The sequence below is a fragment of the Enhydra lutris genome, unplaced genomic scaffold, assembly GCF_002288905.1.
Source record: "Enhydra lutris kenyoni isolate GAN:26980312 unplaced genomic scaffold, ASM228890v2 scaffoldscaffold5, whole genome shotgun sequence".
NCBI lineage: Eukaryota > Metazoa > Chordata > Mammalia > Carnivora > Mustelidae > Enhydra > Enhydra lutris.
In genome coordinates this window covers 1,641,852-1,658,333 of record NW_019154089.1, presented here as the reverse complement: position 1 = coordinate 1,658,333, position 16,482 = coordinate 1,641,852, and the positions used below count along the sequence as shown (strand labels likewise).

Sequence of the window (16,482 nt, the reverse complement as noted above, 5' to 3'; positions counted from 1 at the left end):
ATCATACTCTGCAGACCTGTAAAACAGCACCATCTCCTTCCTCCCAGAGCTTTTGCTCAGCAAGCAACAAAGCCAAACCCTTCCTCCCAGTTTAGGCTACAGATCTGAAAATGTGGCCAAAGAGGTTCACTCAGGGGCTATGGCAGAACAAATGTGTTCTCACTTCTTTGGGCCTTTGGAAAACCGAACTAAAGCAGATTTTTTTTTTTTTTAAAAGCAGACTTTCAGTGAATGAAATGGATCTAAAGATGAGTAGCCCTCTTCTGGATTCCTTCCCATGGAGAGAACCACTTTCCTTAGTTTTAGTAGATACTTAAAGCATGTTGTTTTTTTAAAGTAAGCTCTACATCCAGTGTGGGGCTTGAACTCACGACCCCAGGATCAAGAGTTGCAAGCTCTACCAATTGACCCAGCCAGGTGCCCCTTATGTGCTTTTTTTTTTTTTAAAAGATTTTATTTATTTATTTGACAGAGAGAGATCACAAGTAGACAAAGAGGCAGGCAGAGAGGGAGAGAGGGAAGCAGGCTCCCTACTGAGCAGAGAGCCTGATGTGGGACTGGATCCCAAGACCCTGAGATCATGACCTGAGCTGAAGGCAGTGGCTTAACCCACTGAGCTACCCAGGTGCCCCCTTATGTGCTTTTTAATATTCAATTTTACCAGAGTAAAAAGGTAAATCTCACTCCCACATTTTCCTTCCCCAAAGGCAAGAAATGACTTTTTGTGTGTCCTCTTTCAAATATAGTGTATGTATACTCAAACATCCAAACCTTCTTACACACAGTATACACCATACTTTGATTATTATCAGTAAAATACATATATTGAGTCTTGCCAATGATGACTGCAAGGATTAAAGTAATGTATGGGGGGCAATGCATTCAGGATCATGAACTAGGAAGCTCTTGGACCCTGCAGTCCCACCCTTCTATACTATCTCTGGACAGGATATTTCTTTCCTTACCCACAAAGAAGCTTCCATAGGCTGCCTGGGAACCAAATATTCATAATTTGTGACTGTGTGTACAGATCTAGCTTCAGAAAATGTGTGTCTGAACGTGTCGGAATGCAGGTAGCGTATAGATCGTAACCTGTGAATGTCTTATTGTTTCCCTATTATGTGTCTGTGCCAGGGTCTCTGGATGTCACTGGGTGCGTGTCACTGTTAGTTTGACACTATATACCATGTTTGTGTGTGTGTGTGTGTGTGTGTGTGTGTGTGTAAATGCGCTGTCCTTATCCAGATGTTCCTGTTTGGTGTTAAAGTATTTTAGATACCGTTGCGATCCGTATTCTTCAACCCCCAGCTCCCTCACTCACTACATGCCAACATTCTTTCTTTTTCTTTCTTTTTCTTCCTTCCTTCCTTCCTTTCTTTCTTTCCTTCTCTCTCTGAGAGAGAGATCACAAGTAGGCAGGGAGGCAGGCAGAGAGAGAGATAGAGGAGGAAGCGGGTTCTCCGCCGAGCAGAGAGCCCGATGCGGGACTCGATCCCAGGACCCTGAGATCATGACCTGAGCTGAAGGCAGAGGCTTAACCCACTGAGCCACCCAGGCGCCCTACATGCCAACATTCTTGAAGGATGGGCGGGTGTCGGGGCACAAGCTCGCCCAACACCAGTCTCCCACAGAGAACGCAGCAGGACTTCCAGTATACCCCGCATCCGCCAGTCCTGCAGGAGAAGCCGTTGCGCACGCACAGCGTGCAACCTGGGATACGAAGAAAACCTTGGGGTCGCGCGTTCTCTCGCGCGCTCTCTAGTGGCCTCAGAGGGCAGCGCTGCCAGAACGAGGGGGCGGAGCCGCCGACGGCGGAAGTGAAGTCACTTCCGGGCTGGGGTGTTTGTTTGGACTGGAGAAGGGAGGCGGCGGGTGAAGCGCGCGTCGAGCGGGGGAGCGGCGCTGCCTGTGGAGATCCGCGGAGGCCGACCGGATTCGTTGGCTGCCGTCCCCGCTGCCGTGCACTGGGTGAGGGGTTCCCTCGGGCAGAGCGGCCAGAAGGGTGCGGCGACCCCAGCGGTCGAGGGACAGCACCTCGGCAACGGTTGAGGGGCCTGGAGGGTCCCCCGGGTTGTTGGCCACCAAGCCTCATATGGCTTCCTTTATTCCTTGCACCTTTAGTCGCGTCGAGGGATGAGCTGGGACCGACTTAGACTCTTTCTTTCTTTGAGAAATGGCCGTTGCTTTTTTTCTCATTGTCATTATTATTTATGATTTGGATCTCGCAGCACTTTATCCGGGTCTTCGGTGGCGCGCGAGGGTTGCCGGGATAGCACTTTCTCGTGCCCCCTCCACCCCCTTTCTTCACCTCCTCCCTGGTACCCTTTTCCCCTGCCCCCCCCCCCCGCCGCTTCGGCAACAAAGCTCATTGTTTCTCCCCAGTTTACGCCTGCGCGTCGCCACGCGCAGCTCCTAGTTGCTGCGCTTGCGCGCTGCTCCCGAAGCTTGGGTGGGGGAAGAGAAAGGGGCAGAGGGACTGGCGGGCCGGCGAGCCGTCCTAGGGGAGCATTATGCGACCGTCCACGGGCCAGTACCTTTCTCATCGATTTTCTTCCGTTTCTTCACCTTCACTTACTCCTTATTTTAGTTATATTGTTTCCTATGCTCAGGATGGGGGGGCCGGACTCCTGCTCCGGGAGGGTTGTGAGCCAGATAACTTTAAGGGCCCATCCAGTTCGTATTCTTGGATTCTGCTTCTCTTAATTTCCCTTCCACTATGTGCTTACTCCCCACTACCCCCAAAATTACGTGGCTTGTGGTGAACTTTGTTTTTTCAAAATATTTGTTGAAGCAGCCAGCAGTTTGATTTTCTGGTGACTCAGAAAGGGACCTTTTCTGCTTCTTTTGTTGTCTTGCTTTCCCTAATTTTGCAGCCCCGTCACCTCACTGAAACCTCAAACTCTAGAAGAAATTTGACTTCTAATTTGCCGTGGGAAAAAAGTCTTAACAGCTGACAGCTTTTGACATTTATTTCAACAGAAGACAAATTGCCGTTTTCGTGTGCTGGCTAATGTAGTCTCGTGGCATGATTTTTCACAAATTGCAGTTGAGCGGGTGTTGGTCTGCATTTTCTTCAAAATAGCCTTTGAAATTTCAACGGCTGCAGGTTATGTTTGGAAATAAGAAAAGGGTCTATGGATTTTTTTAAAAAATATTTTATTTATTTATTTGAAAGAGAGACAGTGAGAGAAAGCATGAGCGAGAAGAAGGTCAGAGGGAGAAGCAGACACCCATGGAGCTGGGAGCCCGATGTGGGACTGGATCCCGGGACTCCAGGATTATGACCCGAGCGGAAGGCAGTTGCCCAATCAACTGAGCCACCCAGGCGCCCCTGGATTTTTTTTTTTTAAGATTTTATTTATTTATTTAATAGATAGAGATCACAAGTAGGCAGAGAGGCAGGCAGAGAGAGAGAGAGAGGAGGAAGCAGGCTCCCTGCTGAGCAGACAGCCCGATGTGGGGCTCGATCCCAGGACCCCGGGGTCATGACCCAAGCCGAAGGCAGAGGCTTTAACCCACTGAGACACTCGGTGGGCCCTTGGGTCTATGGATTTTTAATGTGATTCCTGGTGTTGGTTTGTACTTCTGATTCCAGTATGTGAAAGGATATTTGGAGCAAATTAGCTTGTTTATGCTACTTGTTAATTGTGAATTTGTACAAAACTTAATCTTTTCTCACGAAAAAGTGTCTACGACAAATAAAGATAGGTGACTTTCCAAAAATGACAGCCTATTTATCTCTTTCTTTAAGGGATGGGTGTTAGGCAATGGAAACTCCCTGTGATGGTTAAAGGCTTGAGAGCTGGGAGGATTTTATTATAATATATTGCATGTTGCTGTTAAGGAGCTCCAATTGAGGTAGATGATCTCTAACCTCTTAAGAACAGAGCAAGTTTATAGTAGGCTTTTCCTTAAGTAAGCACGGTACACCTTACTCATGTTTACCCCTTTATAACTCTAGAGAGTAATGCTCCAGTTTCAATAGAAAATGTAAACATAAAAATCTGTTAGCATAGCAATTTCATGGACATTGTGAGCATTGAAAGAAAGTAGAAAATAAGGACTGAGCCTCCTTCCTTTTGTGCTCTTATATGTTCTTGTAATTTACAACCTTATTCATTATAACCTATGGAATAGGCAGAGGAAGTTTTATCTTGCCCATTTTGAAATTGAGGAAATAGAGTTTGAAAAATTATTTTATTAGGCACATATTTCTATAGCACTTAGTAATGCCAGTCATTGTTCTAAGTGCTTTTACAGGTATTTAATCTTCACCTTCTTTCGGTGGTAAGTAGTATTGTAAAATAGAGATAACAGGTAATAGGTATGAATTAACTTGTCCACTGTTAACACAGCTGGTAAGAACTGGAATTCAGACCCAAGTAGTCTAGAGATTATGTGCTCTTAACCATTTTACTGTGCTGCTTGTGGTTTAGTGACATAACTCAGGATCCTCTAGGTGGTTTGTGGCGTATCATAGATTCGGACCCAGTCCAAGACAAAAGTTATCCAAGTGATCCCTTTGCGATCCGGACCACCCTGTTGCATTAGTAATTTGCATTTAATATAGCCTGAGGTTCAGTTATAGTAACAGTCATTTTTCCTTTTTTTCGTTCTAAATTTCCTTAATGTTTAGAGTAGTGTTGTCCCAGTTAGATAACTGCTAATGGCACATATGTCCATTGAGCGCTTGAAATGTGGCAGTTGCAACTGAAGAACTAAATTTTTTATTTTACTCAATTCTAATTGGTTTAGATTTAAGTAGCCATATGTAGCTATTGGCCACATATTGAATAGTGCGGGTTCAGAGGTTTGAATTGCTTCTGCTTTTTTTTTTTTTAACTTTTATTTTTGCGTTTTTACATTTATTGATTCTTTGTGTTTTTGGGGGTGGTTGACTTTTTTTTTGAGAGAGCAGGGTGTGGAGGGTGTCAGTCAAGAGGAGGGGCAAAGGGAAGGGGAAAGAGAATTTTTTTTTTAAAGATTTTATTTATTCATTTGAGAGAAAGAGAGAGAACAAGAAGAGGAGAAGCAGACTTCGCTGAGTAGGGACCCCAACTCGGGGCTTGATTCCAGGACCCTGGGATCATGACCTGAGCAGAAAGCAGACACTTAACCATCTGAGCCATCCAGGCGCCTTGGGAAAGGAGTATCTTAAGCAGGCTCCACACCCAACTGCAGAGCCCAGGTAGGGCTGGCTCTCATGACCCTGAGATCATGACTTGAACCAAAATCAAAGAGTCAGATGCTTAACCAACTGAGCTATCCAGCCCCATCTGCTTATATTTTATATCAGTTTTTATAAATAAGGATAGTATTTCTGATGTGCTTTGAACTTTTATCAGCAGTGATGATAGGCAGTGCTTGAGCCATCCTTACTCTCACCAGATCACCTTCATTACACTAGTTGAGATTAGGATTAAAGTCCTCATTCTGTGTTGTTGTTTCACTTTTACAGGTTTTTTAACATGTGATTTTTTTTTTTTTTTTACCTTATACCTTGCTCCAGCAACCTTTAATTGCTCTAAATGTTTAATAAGCACCAAAATAGGTAATAGTGTCGTGTGCCAGGCTCTGTACCTAGATACTATTATTATTTTCCACTTGATAGGGAATCTGAGACAGAGAGGGGTTAAAACTTGCCTTTGAGTTCCAGAGCCCCTGCTTTTATTTATTTTTTTTATTTATTTTTTAAAGATTTTATTTATTTATTTGACAGAGATCATAAGTAGGCAGAGAAGCAGGCAGAGAGATAGGAGGAAGCAGGCTCCCCGCTGAGCAGAGAGCCCAGTGCGGGGCTCGATCCCAGGACCTGGGATCATGACCCGAGCTGAAAGCAGAGGCTTTAACCCACTGAGCCACCCAGGCGCCCCAGAGCCCCTGCTTTTAATCATTAATGTATACTGCCAAACATTAAAACAGAAAATTCAGTACTGCTTACAAATTTAAATGGAAAACAAGCTTAAGCAGAAGTTTCTTTATACTCTCTAACTTCTGGAGAGACAACTAATTATGATAATAATGTGTATGCAAATAATGTTAAGGAGTAACAGTAGTTTAAAATAGAGTACATGGGATAAGAAAAGGTGTGGAATCAGCTTAAGGAAAAAGAACTGTATTTGATTTTTTTTTTTTTTTTAAGATTTTATTTATTTGAGAGTGAGAGAGAACGAGCAGGAGGAGGGGCAGAGGGAGAGGGACAAGCAGACTCCCTGCTGAGTGTTGAGCCTGAATCAGGGCTTGATCCCAGGACCCTGAGATCATGACCTGAGCCAAAACTAAGAGTTGGGCCCTTAACTGACTGAACCACCCAGGCGCACCCCTCTGTTTGAATTTTAATGAAAATTCTTAAGAGATGAAACTGAGAAAGTTTCTAAAACTTCATGATTAAAAAAAAAACCAAATGATATCCATATTTTAAAATTTTATAGAAACCATTATGTGGAAGAGGCATTTTGGAAGAAAAGAAACAGCTGAATATGTGAGCTTGTGGATTGAAAGCGCTAGACAGCATTAATAGGGAAAAAAAAACTGCTCTCACCTAATAGAATCTGATGAAATTTCTGAGTTTTAGTGTTAGGCTCTCATATTAGACTCCCAGTTGAACAGGATCTTTACAAAAGAAAGAATAAAACAGTGAAAGCTGGAATATTTGCATAAAATAGAAAAGACAGTTGTAAATCTGCCCCATTTAATAATTTTATTCAAATATGAAAGCAAAAGATACTTTCAGACCTGTAGTAGCTGAAAAATAAGTATCTTCAGGTGCCTGGGTGGCTCAGTTGGTTAAGCAGCTGCCTTTGGCTCAGGTCCATGGGGAGTCTGCTTCTCCCTCTGACCTTCTCCCCTCTCATGCTCTCTCTCACTGTTTCTCTCTCAAATAAATAAATAAAATCTTTAAAAAAAAAAAAAGAAAAGAAAAAATATCTTCGGGAAACACCCCCCCTTTTTTTAGATTTTATTTCTTTATTTGACAGAGAGAGCAAGAGAGCACAAGCAGGCAGAGCAGCAGAGGGAGAGGGAGAAGCAGGCTTCCCCCTTGAGCAGAGACCCCGTTATGGGACTCAGTCCCGGGACACTGGGATCATGACCTGAGCCAAAGGCAAAAGCTTAATGACTGAGCCACCCAAGCACCCCAAGATTTTTTTTTTTTTTTTTTTTAATTTGAAAGAGAGAGCACGCATGCACAAAAGCAGGCAGAGGGAGAAGCACACTCCTGCTGAGCAAGGAGCCAGATGTGGGACTCAATCCCAGGGCTCTGGAATCATGACCTGAGCTGAAGGCAGATGCCTAACCAACTGAGCCTGTGTGTCCCCCAAAATGATAAATTTCTATGAACTGGGTCAAGTAATCTTAACTCTTTATAGTAGAGAACTTGAATATACCACTTTAAGAATTTAACAGATGAAGTAAAAAAGATAGTATGTACGCATGCATGCGTGTGTGTGTGTGTGTGTATGCATGCGTGTACCTTAGAAATAGAAATCACACATTTTTCTGTTTATGCCCAAGGGACATTTTATAATGTCTGCATTTGTCTGCAAACAAAACTATATATAATAAATCCCAAAAAGTGAAGGTTTTTCTGGCTGCATTTTATAACATAATGAAATTAAACTAGAAATCAGGGGGCGCCCGGGTGGCTCAGTGGGTTAAAGCCTCTGCCTTCGGCTCAGGTCATGATCCCAGAGTCCTGGGATGAAGCCCCACATCGGGCTCTCTGCCTGCCTCTCTGCCTACTTGTGGTCTCTATCTGTCAAGTAAATAAATAAAATCTTAAAAAAAAAAAAAAAACTAGAAATCTATACCAAAGTATAGAACCTTAACCATTTGGAAATTTAAAAAATATTCTTCCAAATAATCTCTGGCTGTTTACAAATTAAATAATTTGTAATTACCTAAGACTGATAAGAAATAAATTCTGTATACATGGGAAATTTAGGAACAATTTTTATTAAATGAAAAGTTGAAAATAAGCATGTTTGTCACCTTGAAAAACAGTAACAAACTGGTTGAAATTAAGTAGGAGGGGAGGGAAAATAAAGTGAAAAAAACAAATTAATAAAATAAGTAGGAAAAATAAGTGAAATTAGAGGTTTTGTTTATTGAAGTTGAATTTTTAATAAGTCATCCATTCAAGACTCAAAAGATGTAACAAAATATCTCTTGCCACCTCATTATCCTTGTAGGCAATGAGTAGTATTGTTTTTTTTAATAGTTCTTATTGAGCTAGAATTCTCTGCACTTAACTCATTTAATGTACACAGCAGAGTGATTTTTAGGATAGTCACAGAGTTGTAAATCCATCACCACAATCAATTTTAGAAACCTTGTTACCCCTTAGCTTTCATATAATATGTAGTGCTTTATGACGGGTTTCTTTAACTTTGGCATAATGTTTTCTTTTTTTTTTAATGTTATTTATTTGAGAGAGTGTGTGCTACAGCTCACAAGAAAGGGGGGTGCAGAGGGAAAGGGGGATGCAGACTCCCTGCTGAGCTGGGAGCCTGACTCAGAGCTCCATCCCAGGACCCCATCACAATCGAGCCACCCAGGCACCCCTAGCATAATGTTTTCAGTGTTCATCTATGATACAGCATGTATCAAGTATTTCATTTGTTTTTATTATTGAATAATACTCTGTTGTATGGACATACCATATGGTATTTATAAGTTGGTGGACTACTGGGTTTTATTAACTTTTTGACTATTATGAATAATACTGCTGTGAACATTTGTGTACAAGTTTTGTGTAGGCATGTATTTTCATTTTTCTTGGGTATATATTTAGGAGTGTAATTGCTGGGTTCCATGTTTAATCTTTTGAGGCACTGCCAGACTTTTTCAAAGCAGCTGCATCATTTTAACATTCCCATCAGCAGTAAATGTTCCATTTTCTTCACATTTTCACCAATACTTGTTCGTATCTTTTTTATTATAGCCGTTTTAGTGTAAAGTGGTATCTTGTGATTTTGAGTTGCATTTCCCCCATTGTCGGTGATACTGAGAATCTTTTCATGTATTTATTGGCCATTTGTATGTTCTTTTTTAAAGATCTTTTAGTTTTTAGAGAGCATGTTTACACATTCTCTCAAATCTTTTAAAGTTCTACTTTGCTCTAGGAATTCCGATTTTACTTTCATGTTAACACTTTAGTGCATTTTTTTAAAAAGATTTTATTTATTTATTTGACAGACAGAGATCACAAGTAGGCAGAGAGGCAGGCAGAGAGAAGGAGGAAGCAGGCTCCCTGCTGAGCAGAGCCCGATGTGGGGCTCGATCCCGGGACCCTGGGATCACGACCTGAGCCGAAGGCAGAGGCTTAACCCACTGAGCCACCCAGGCACCCCAGTGCATTTTTTTTTATTAAGATTTTATTTATTTGAGAGAGGAAGAGTGAGCGAGAGAACACAAGTAGGGGGATTAGCAAAGGGAGAGAGAAAAGCAGGGTCTCCCCACTGAGCAGGGAGGCCGAAGCAGGACTCGATCCCAGGACCCTGGAATCATGACCTGAGCCAAAGGCAGATGCCTAACCGACTGAGCCACCCAGGTGCCCCAACACTTCAGTGCTTTTAAAAGTTTTTTTAAGGGGCTCTTGGGTGGCTCAGTGGGTTAAAACCTCTGCCTTCAGCTCTGGTCATGATCCCAGGGTTCTGGGATCGAGCCCGGCATCGGGCTCTCTGCTCAGCGGGGAGCCCGCTTCCCCCTCTCTCTCTGCCTACTTGTGATCTCTATCTGTCAAATAAATAAATAAAACCTTTAAAAAAATAAAAGTTTTTTTTTTAAAAATATGTCATGCAGCACTTCTTTTTAATTTTTATTTTCTAGATTAATTATTTCAGAGAGAGTGCCTGAGTGTGGGGAGGAGCAGAGGGGAAGCAGATTCCTTGCTGAGTACGGAGTCCGGTGTGAGGTTTGATCCCAGGACCCTGGGATCAGGACCAGAGCCAAAGGCAGACATTTACCCAGCTGAACCACCCAGAAACACCTAAGGGGAAAAAAAAAAAAGATACAGAGAAAATGACCATGGTACAATCTTAAAATTTGGTGAATGTAGATGAAAGGTAGAGAGTGTTCATTGTATTATTCTAAAACTTTCCTATAGGTTTAAAAATTTTTCAAAATAGTTGAAGATGAAACTATATACATTATACAATTACAGAATAAGTATTCTAGAAACACAGTATAAGTGGGAATTTAATTATGATAAGCTTGGGAAATAAATAAGCTTTGGTTATTGGTTATTTGGTTAGTGATGTGTGATCTATTCATATGGGGGAAATACAGATCCTTAACATCATACTTAAAGTCTCACGTGAATTAAAGATTTAAATGTAAAAAAAGTGACACTGTAATAATAGAGAAAATGTAGAAAGTAAAACCACAAGGTAGGAAAAGGCTTTTTTTTTTTTTTTAAAGATTTTATTTATTCATTAGACAGAGATCACAAGTAGGCAGAGAGGCAGGCAGAGAGAGAGGAGGAAGCAGGCTCCCTACAGAGCAGAGCCCGGTGCGGGGCTCAATCCCAGGACCCTGGGATCATGACCTGAGCCAAAGGCAGAGGCTTTAACCCACTGAGCCATCCAGGCGCCTAGGAAAAGGCTTCTTAAGCAAGATAAACATATCCCAGAAGGTGTAAAGGAAAACAATGAGATTCTACTTGAGTCTAATTGCAAAACTAAAATATATTATGTCCAGAACTGTGGAAGATAAAGAAATGGGAGCACTCAGTATATTACAGGACAGTATATTAGAGGTCCATTACCACATTTGTGGCAAATAATCTGTCCCCCCCCCCCCCAAAATCTAAAAGTTACAGATGCAGGTGGCTTTTGGCTTTTGACTTGGTTATTCCCACTTAAGAAAATGTAGAACACAGGGGCGCCTGGGTGGCTCAGTGGTTAAAGCCTCTGCCTTCGGCTCAGGTCATGATCTCAGGGTCCTGGGATCGAGTCCCACATCGGGCTCTCTGCTCAGCAGGGAGCCTGCCTCCTCCTCCTGTCTCTCTCTGCCTGCCTCTTTGCCTACTTGTGATCTGTCTGTCAAATAAATTAAAAAAAATCTTTAAGAAAAAAAAATTCTTAAAAATGTAGAACACAGATAGCATACATAGAAAAGGATATGTGTGCTACGGTGATTGAAGCAGGATTGTTTGTAGCAAAAAAACCCTGGGAATGTGGATACGCATCAGAGGCGGAAGTAGTTGAGTAATTGGTGCTGCTCTTTCCATTAAAAAGTGACATAACAGGGGCGCCTGGGTGGCTCAGTTGTTAAGCATCTGCCTTCGGCTCAGGTCATGATCTCAGGGTCCTGGGATCAAGCCCCATGTTGGGCTCCCTGCTCGGTGGGGAGCCTGCCTCTCCCTCTGCCTCTGCTGCACTGCCTGCTTGTGCTCTCTCGCTTTCTCTGTCAAATAAATAAAATCTTTTTTTTTTTTTTTTTAAAGGCGAGATATACCTGTACACCTTGACTAGTATGGATCTTTTTTTTATTTTATTTTAGATTTTATTTGTTTATTTGCCAGACAGAGATCGCAAGTAGGCAGAGAGGCAGACAGAGAGAGAGGAAGGGAAGCAGTCTCCCCGCTGAGCAGAGTCCGATGCAAGGCTCAATCCCAGGACCCTGGGATCACGACCTGAGCTGAAGGCAGAGGCTTTAACCCACTGAGCCACCCAGGCACCCACTGGTATGGATCTTTAATGTAATTTATTTAGTATGATTCTATTAAAATACATAAATCCCCTTTGTGTGTTTCTATAAGCAAGAAAATATGAAAGGGTAAACACTAAGCACCTAACACTGATTACCTGTGGTTAGGAATGGAGATGGACAGGAAAAAATGTATATATGTTAGACCTGGGTTTTTTGTTTTTTGGTTTAGTTTTTCATTTTTTTAAGTAGACTTCACACCTAGGGTAGAACCCAACACAAGGCTTGAACTCAGGACCCTGAGATCAAGACCTCAGCTGAAATCAAGAGTTGGGCACTTAACCAGCTGAGCCACCCAGGCACCTGGTGTTAGGCCTGTTTTGTACATCTAACCTGTATTTGCTGCTTTTCTAAGTAGTGTGTACTTGTATATATATTTCTTTCACTTCGAAGCTTCCTTTCCCAACAAAATTTCCTGTGTACAAACATCTGCTATCCAGAAATTGTTAAAAGATGATTGAAAACAAAGCAATCATAAGGTGATACATTACTGTTTTTACTATTTCATGGTTTTCATTTAGGGAAATCTTATTATAAATACATATTACAGATATACAAATATTTTAACTAATAGATATATTTAATTACTTATTCTGAGTTAGTACTACTATGTTCTTTTTTTCTTTTTTTCTTAAGAATTTTTTTTTTTTTTTAAGATTTTATTTATTTGACAGAGATCTCAAGTAGGGGGAGAGGCAGGCAGAGAGAGAGGAGGAAGCGGCTCCCCGCTGAGCAGAGAGCCCGATGCGGGGCTTGATCCCAGGACCCTGGGATCATGACCTGAGCTGAAAGCAGAGGCTTTAACCCACTGAGCCACCCAGTCACCCCTTTTCTTTCTTTTCTTCTTTTTTTTTTTTTTTTAAGATTATTTTAGAGAGTGAGAAAGGATGAGCCAGGGGAGGGCAGAGGCAGAGGGAGAGAGAGAATCCTTAAGCAGACACACCACTGAGCATGGACCGTGACCTGAGCTGAAACCAAGAGTCTGACACTTAACCGACTGAGCCACCCAGACACCTGGGTATGTTACTTAAAAAATTGGTCAGTTGAATGAACGTCTGCCTTCATCTCAGGTCATGATCCCAGGTTCCTGGGATCGAGCCCCACATGGGGAAGCCCGCTTCTCCCTCTACCACTACCCTGGGAAGGCTAGCGGGAAGCCCGCTTCTCCCTCTCCTACTACCCTGCTTGTGTTCCCTCTCTCATGTCTCTCTGTGTCAAATAAATAAAATCTTCAAAAAAAATTTTTTTTTAATTTTTATTAAGATTTATTTATTTGTTTGTTTGAGAAGGAACCACAGTGCATTTGTGAGAGAAGGGGCAGAGGGACAGAATCTTCAAGCATACTTCCTGCTGAGCCTGGGGCTCCATACCACTTCTCATGAAATTGTGACCTGAGCTGAAACCAAGAGTCTGATGCTTAACTGACTGAGCCACCCGGGCACACCTAAGGTTTTATGTGTACCCAAAGTGGGGCTTCAGTTCATGACCCCAAGATTGAGAGTCTTGTGCGCTGTTGACTGAGCCAGTTAGGTGCCCCATTTCTGCCAGTTTTAAATAGATTGAAGCATGAGCAAAAACAAGATAGCAACAGATTGGTATGGTTTTGTTTCCAGTTGTTTCTTTACTGTATTTGTCAAGTCATTATCTACTTTGGGTACTGAAACATCACTCAAGCAAATTAGGTACTTTTGTGTTTCCAGCATTTCTTAGGTTTCTGGTTTTGGAGAAAAGCTTTTTCCTAGCTAGAGGAGCTTGGAACTCACGGACTCTTTGGAGTCTTAAAACTGTTCTGGCTGCTTTCAGATGGGATGATGATACGTGACAGCTATATACTCTTTGTATTTAAAAAAATGTATTTTTAAGATTTTATTTATTTATTTGACAGGCAGAGATCACAAGTAGGCAGAGAGGCAGGCTGGGGGCGTGGGGAGGCACTCCCTGCTCAGTGGGGAGACACTCCCTGCTCAGCAGGGAGCCAGATGCGGGGCTCCAGGGCTCAAGCAATCCCAGGACTCTGGGATCATGACCTAAGCTGAAGGTAGAGGCTTTAACCCACTGAGCCACCCAGGCACGCCCCATACTGTTTATATTTTTAAAGTTATTTTCCTAGTAGTCACCTTAGTTTGTGACATCAAGTTTGAACTAGTATCAGCTTAAAGAGTATACAAAAACTTCTTTTCATATAGCACTGTATCCTCCTCCCGCTGCCTTATGTTATTGTCACAAAATATATCTTTATACATTGTGTGTCCATTAACATAAATACCTAATTATTGTTCTATGTATTTGTCTTTTTTTTTTTAAACATTTTATTTATTTATTTGAGAGAAGAGAGAGACAGTGAGAGAGAGCATGAGCGAGGAGAAGGTCAGAGGGAGAAGCAGACTCCCCGTGGAGCTGGGAGCCCGATGCGGGACTTGATCCCGGGACTCCAGGATCATGACCTGAGCTGAAGGCAGTCGCCTAACCAACTGAGCCACCCAGGCGCCCTATGTATTTGTCTTTTAAATCACATAGAGAAAAGGGAGTTAAAAGCCGAAAGTACATTATTACTGATTTCCATATTTGTGTAGTTACTTTTACCAGTGTTCTTTATTTCTTCAGGTGAATTCAACTTAGTGTGTAGTATACTTGTTTCAGCCTGAAGGACTCACTTTAGCTTTTCTTATAGGACAGGTCTACTGGTGATGCGTGCTCTCTCTCTCTTTTTAAGATTAGGTATTTATTTATTTATTTATTAAAGATTTTATTTATTTATTTGACAGAGATCACAAGTAGGCAGAGAGGGAGAGAGGAGGAAGCAGGCTCCCTGCTGAGCAGAAAGCCCGATGCGGGGCTCCATCCAGGACCCTGACATCATGACCTGAGCCGAAGGCAGAGGCTTTAACCCACTGAGCCACCCAGGCGCCCCAGGATTAGGTATTTATTTGAGAGAGAGAACATGATCGTGTATGGGTGGTGAGGGTTGGGGGCAAAGGGAAAGGGAGAACCAGACTCCCTGCTGAGCAGGGAGCCCACATCAGACTGGATCCCAGGACCCTGACACCATGACCTGAGCCGAAGGCAGACACTTAACCCCACTGAGCCACCCAGGTGCCTCATTTTTTTACGTATCTGGGAATGTCTTAATTTCTCCTTAAAATTTTTTTTTTTTTAAAGATTTTATTTATTTATTTGTCAGAGAGAGAGAGGGAGAGAGAGTGAGCACAGGCAGACAGAATGGCAGGCAGAGGCAGAGGGAGAAGCAGGCTCCCTGACGAGCAAGGAGCCCGATGCGGGACTCGATCCCAGGACGCTGGGATCATGACCTGAGCCGAAGGCAGCTGCTTAACCAACTGAGCCACCCAGGCGTCCCTCTCCTTAAAATTTTTTAAAGAGTTTTATTTATTTATTTGTCAGCACAAGCAGGGGGAGCAGCAGGCAGAGGGAGAAGCAGACTCACCACTGAGCACGGAGCCCAAGCAGGACTCAGTCCCTGGACCCGGGATCATGACCTAAGCTGAAGGCATATACTTAACAGACCGAGCCACCCAGGCGTCCCTCTCCTTAATTTTGAATTACAGTTTTTTGTTTTTTTTTTCTTTCAGCCCTTTGAATATATTTTCTGGCCCCTATGGTTTTCTTTTCTCTTTTTTTTTTCTTTTCCTTCCTTCTTTCCTCTCTTGCTTTCTTTTTTTTAGATTTTATTTATTTGTTAGAGAAAGCATGAGCAGGGGAGCAACAGGCAGAGAGAGAAGCAGGCTCTCCACTGAACAAGGAGCCCAGGACCCCAGGATCATGACCTGAGCCCAAGGCAGATGCTTAACCAACTGAGCCAGGAGTCCCTGGCCTCTTTGGATTCTGATGTGAAATCAACTGTTAATCTTATTTTGAGGATCTGTTGTATGTAGGGTTACTTATTTTGGAGATTATTTCTTCTCTTTGTCTTTCAGTAATTTGATTATAATGTGTCTTCTTTTTTTTTTAATTTTATTTTATTTATTTATTTGTCAGAGAGAGAGAGAGAGTGCACAAGTAGGCGAAGTGGCAGGGAGAGGCCGAGAGAGAAGCAGGCTCCCCGCTGAGCAAGGAGCCCGATGTGGGACTCGATCCCAGGACACTGGGATCATGACCTGAGCCGAAGGCAGCGGCTTAACCCACTGAGCCACCCAGGTGCCCTATAATGTGTCTTGATGTGGATCAGTTTGAGTTTATCTTAAGAGTTTGTTGAACGTTTTGGATATGTAGAGTAACATGGATTTCATCAGATTTGAGGAGTTTGGGACTGTTGGGTTTTTTAAGATTTTAATTTTTTTTTTTAAATATTTTATTTATTTATCCGACAGAGAGAGATCACAAGTAGGCAGAGAGGCAGGCAGAGAGAGGGGGAAGAAGCAGGCTCCCTGCTGAGCAGAGAGCCCCATGCGGGGCTCGATCCCAGGACCCCGAGATCATGACCTGAGCCAAAGGCAGAGGCTTTAACCCACTGAGCCACCCAAGCGCCCCTATTTTAATTTTTTAGTTTGTTTGTTGAGAGAGTGGGAGAGAGAATATGAAGCAGACTTCATGCTCAGTGAGAAGCCCAATGCAGGGCTCCATCACACAACTTTGAGGTCACCACCCAAGATTGAGCCACCCAGGTACCCCTACGATTTTTTTTTTTTTTAATTTATTTATTTGACAGACAGAGTTCACAAGTAGACAGAGAGGCAGGCAGAGAGAGAGAGGGAAGCAGGCTCCCTGCTGAGCAGAGAGCCTGATGTGGGACTCGATCCCAGGACCCTGAGATCATGA

At 42.7% G+C, this 16,482-nt stretch overlaps 1 protein-coding gene across 2 annotated transcripts in view; it reads left to right on the top strand.

Annotated features, from left to right (window-relative positions):
• The first annotated feature begins 1,816 nt into the window (after positions 1–1,816).
• LOC111141142 (poly(A) binding protein interacting protein 2) overlaps positions 1,817–16,482 on the top strand; it is a 28,978-nt gene continuing 14,312 nt past the window's right edge. Inside the window, exon 1 of one of the 2 annotated variants that reach the window (XM_022493491.1) lies at positions 1,817–1,968. The gene's annotated coding sequence lies outside the window, so the exon portion shown is untranslated. Of the gene's footprint in view, positions 1,969–11,669; positions 11,687–16,482 lie in introns of those variants that run through there. The other variant, XM_022493493.1, reaches the window with a different exon arrangement.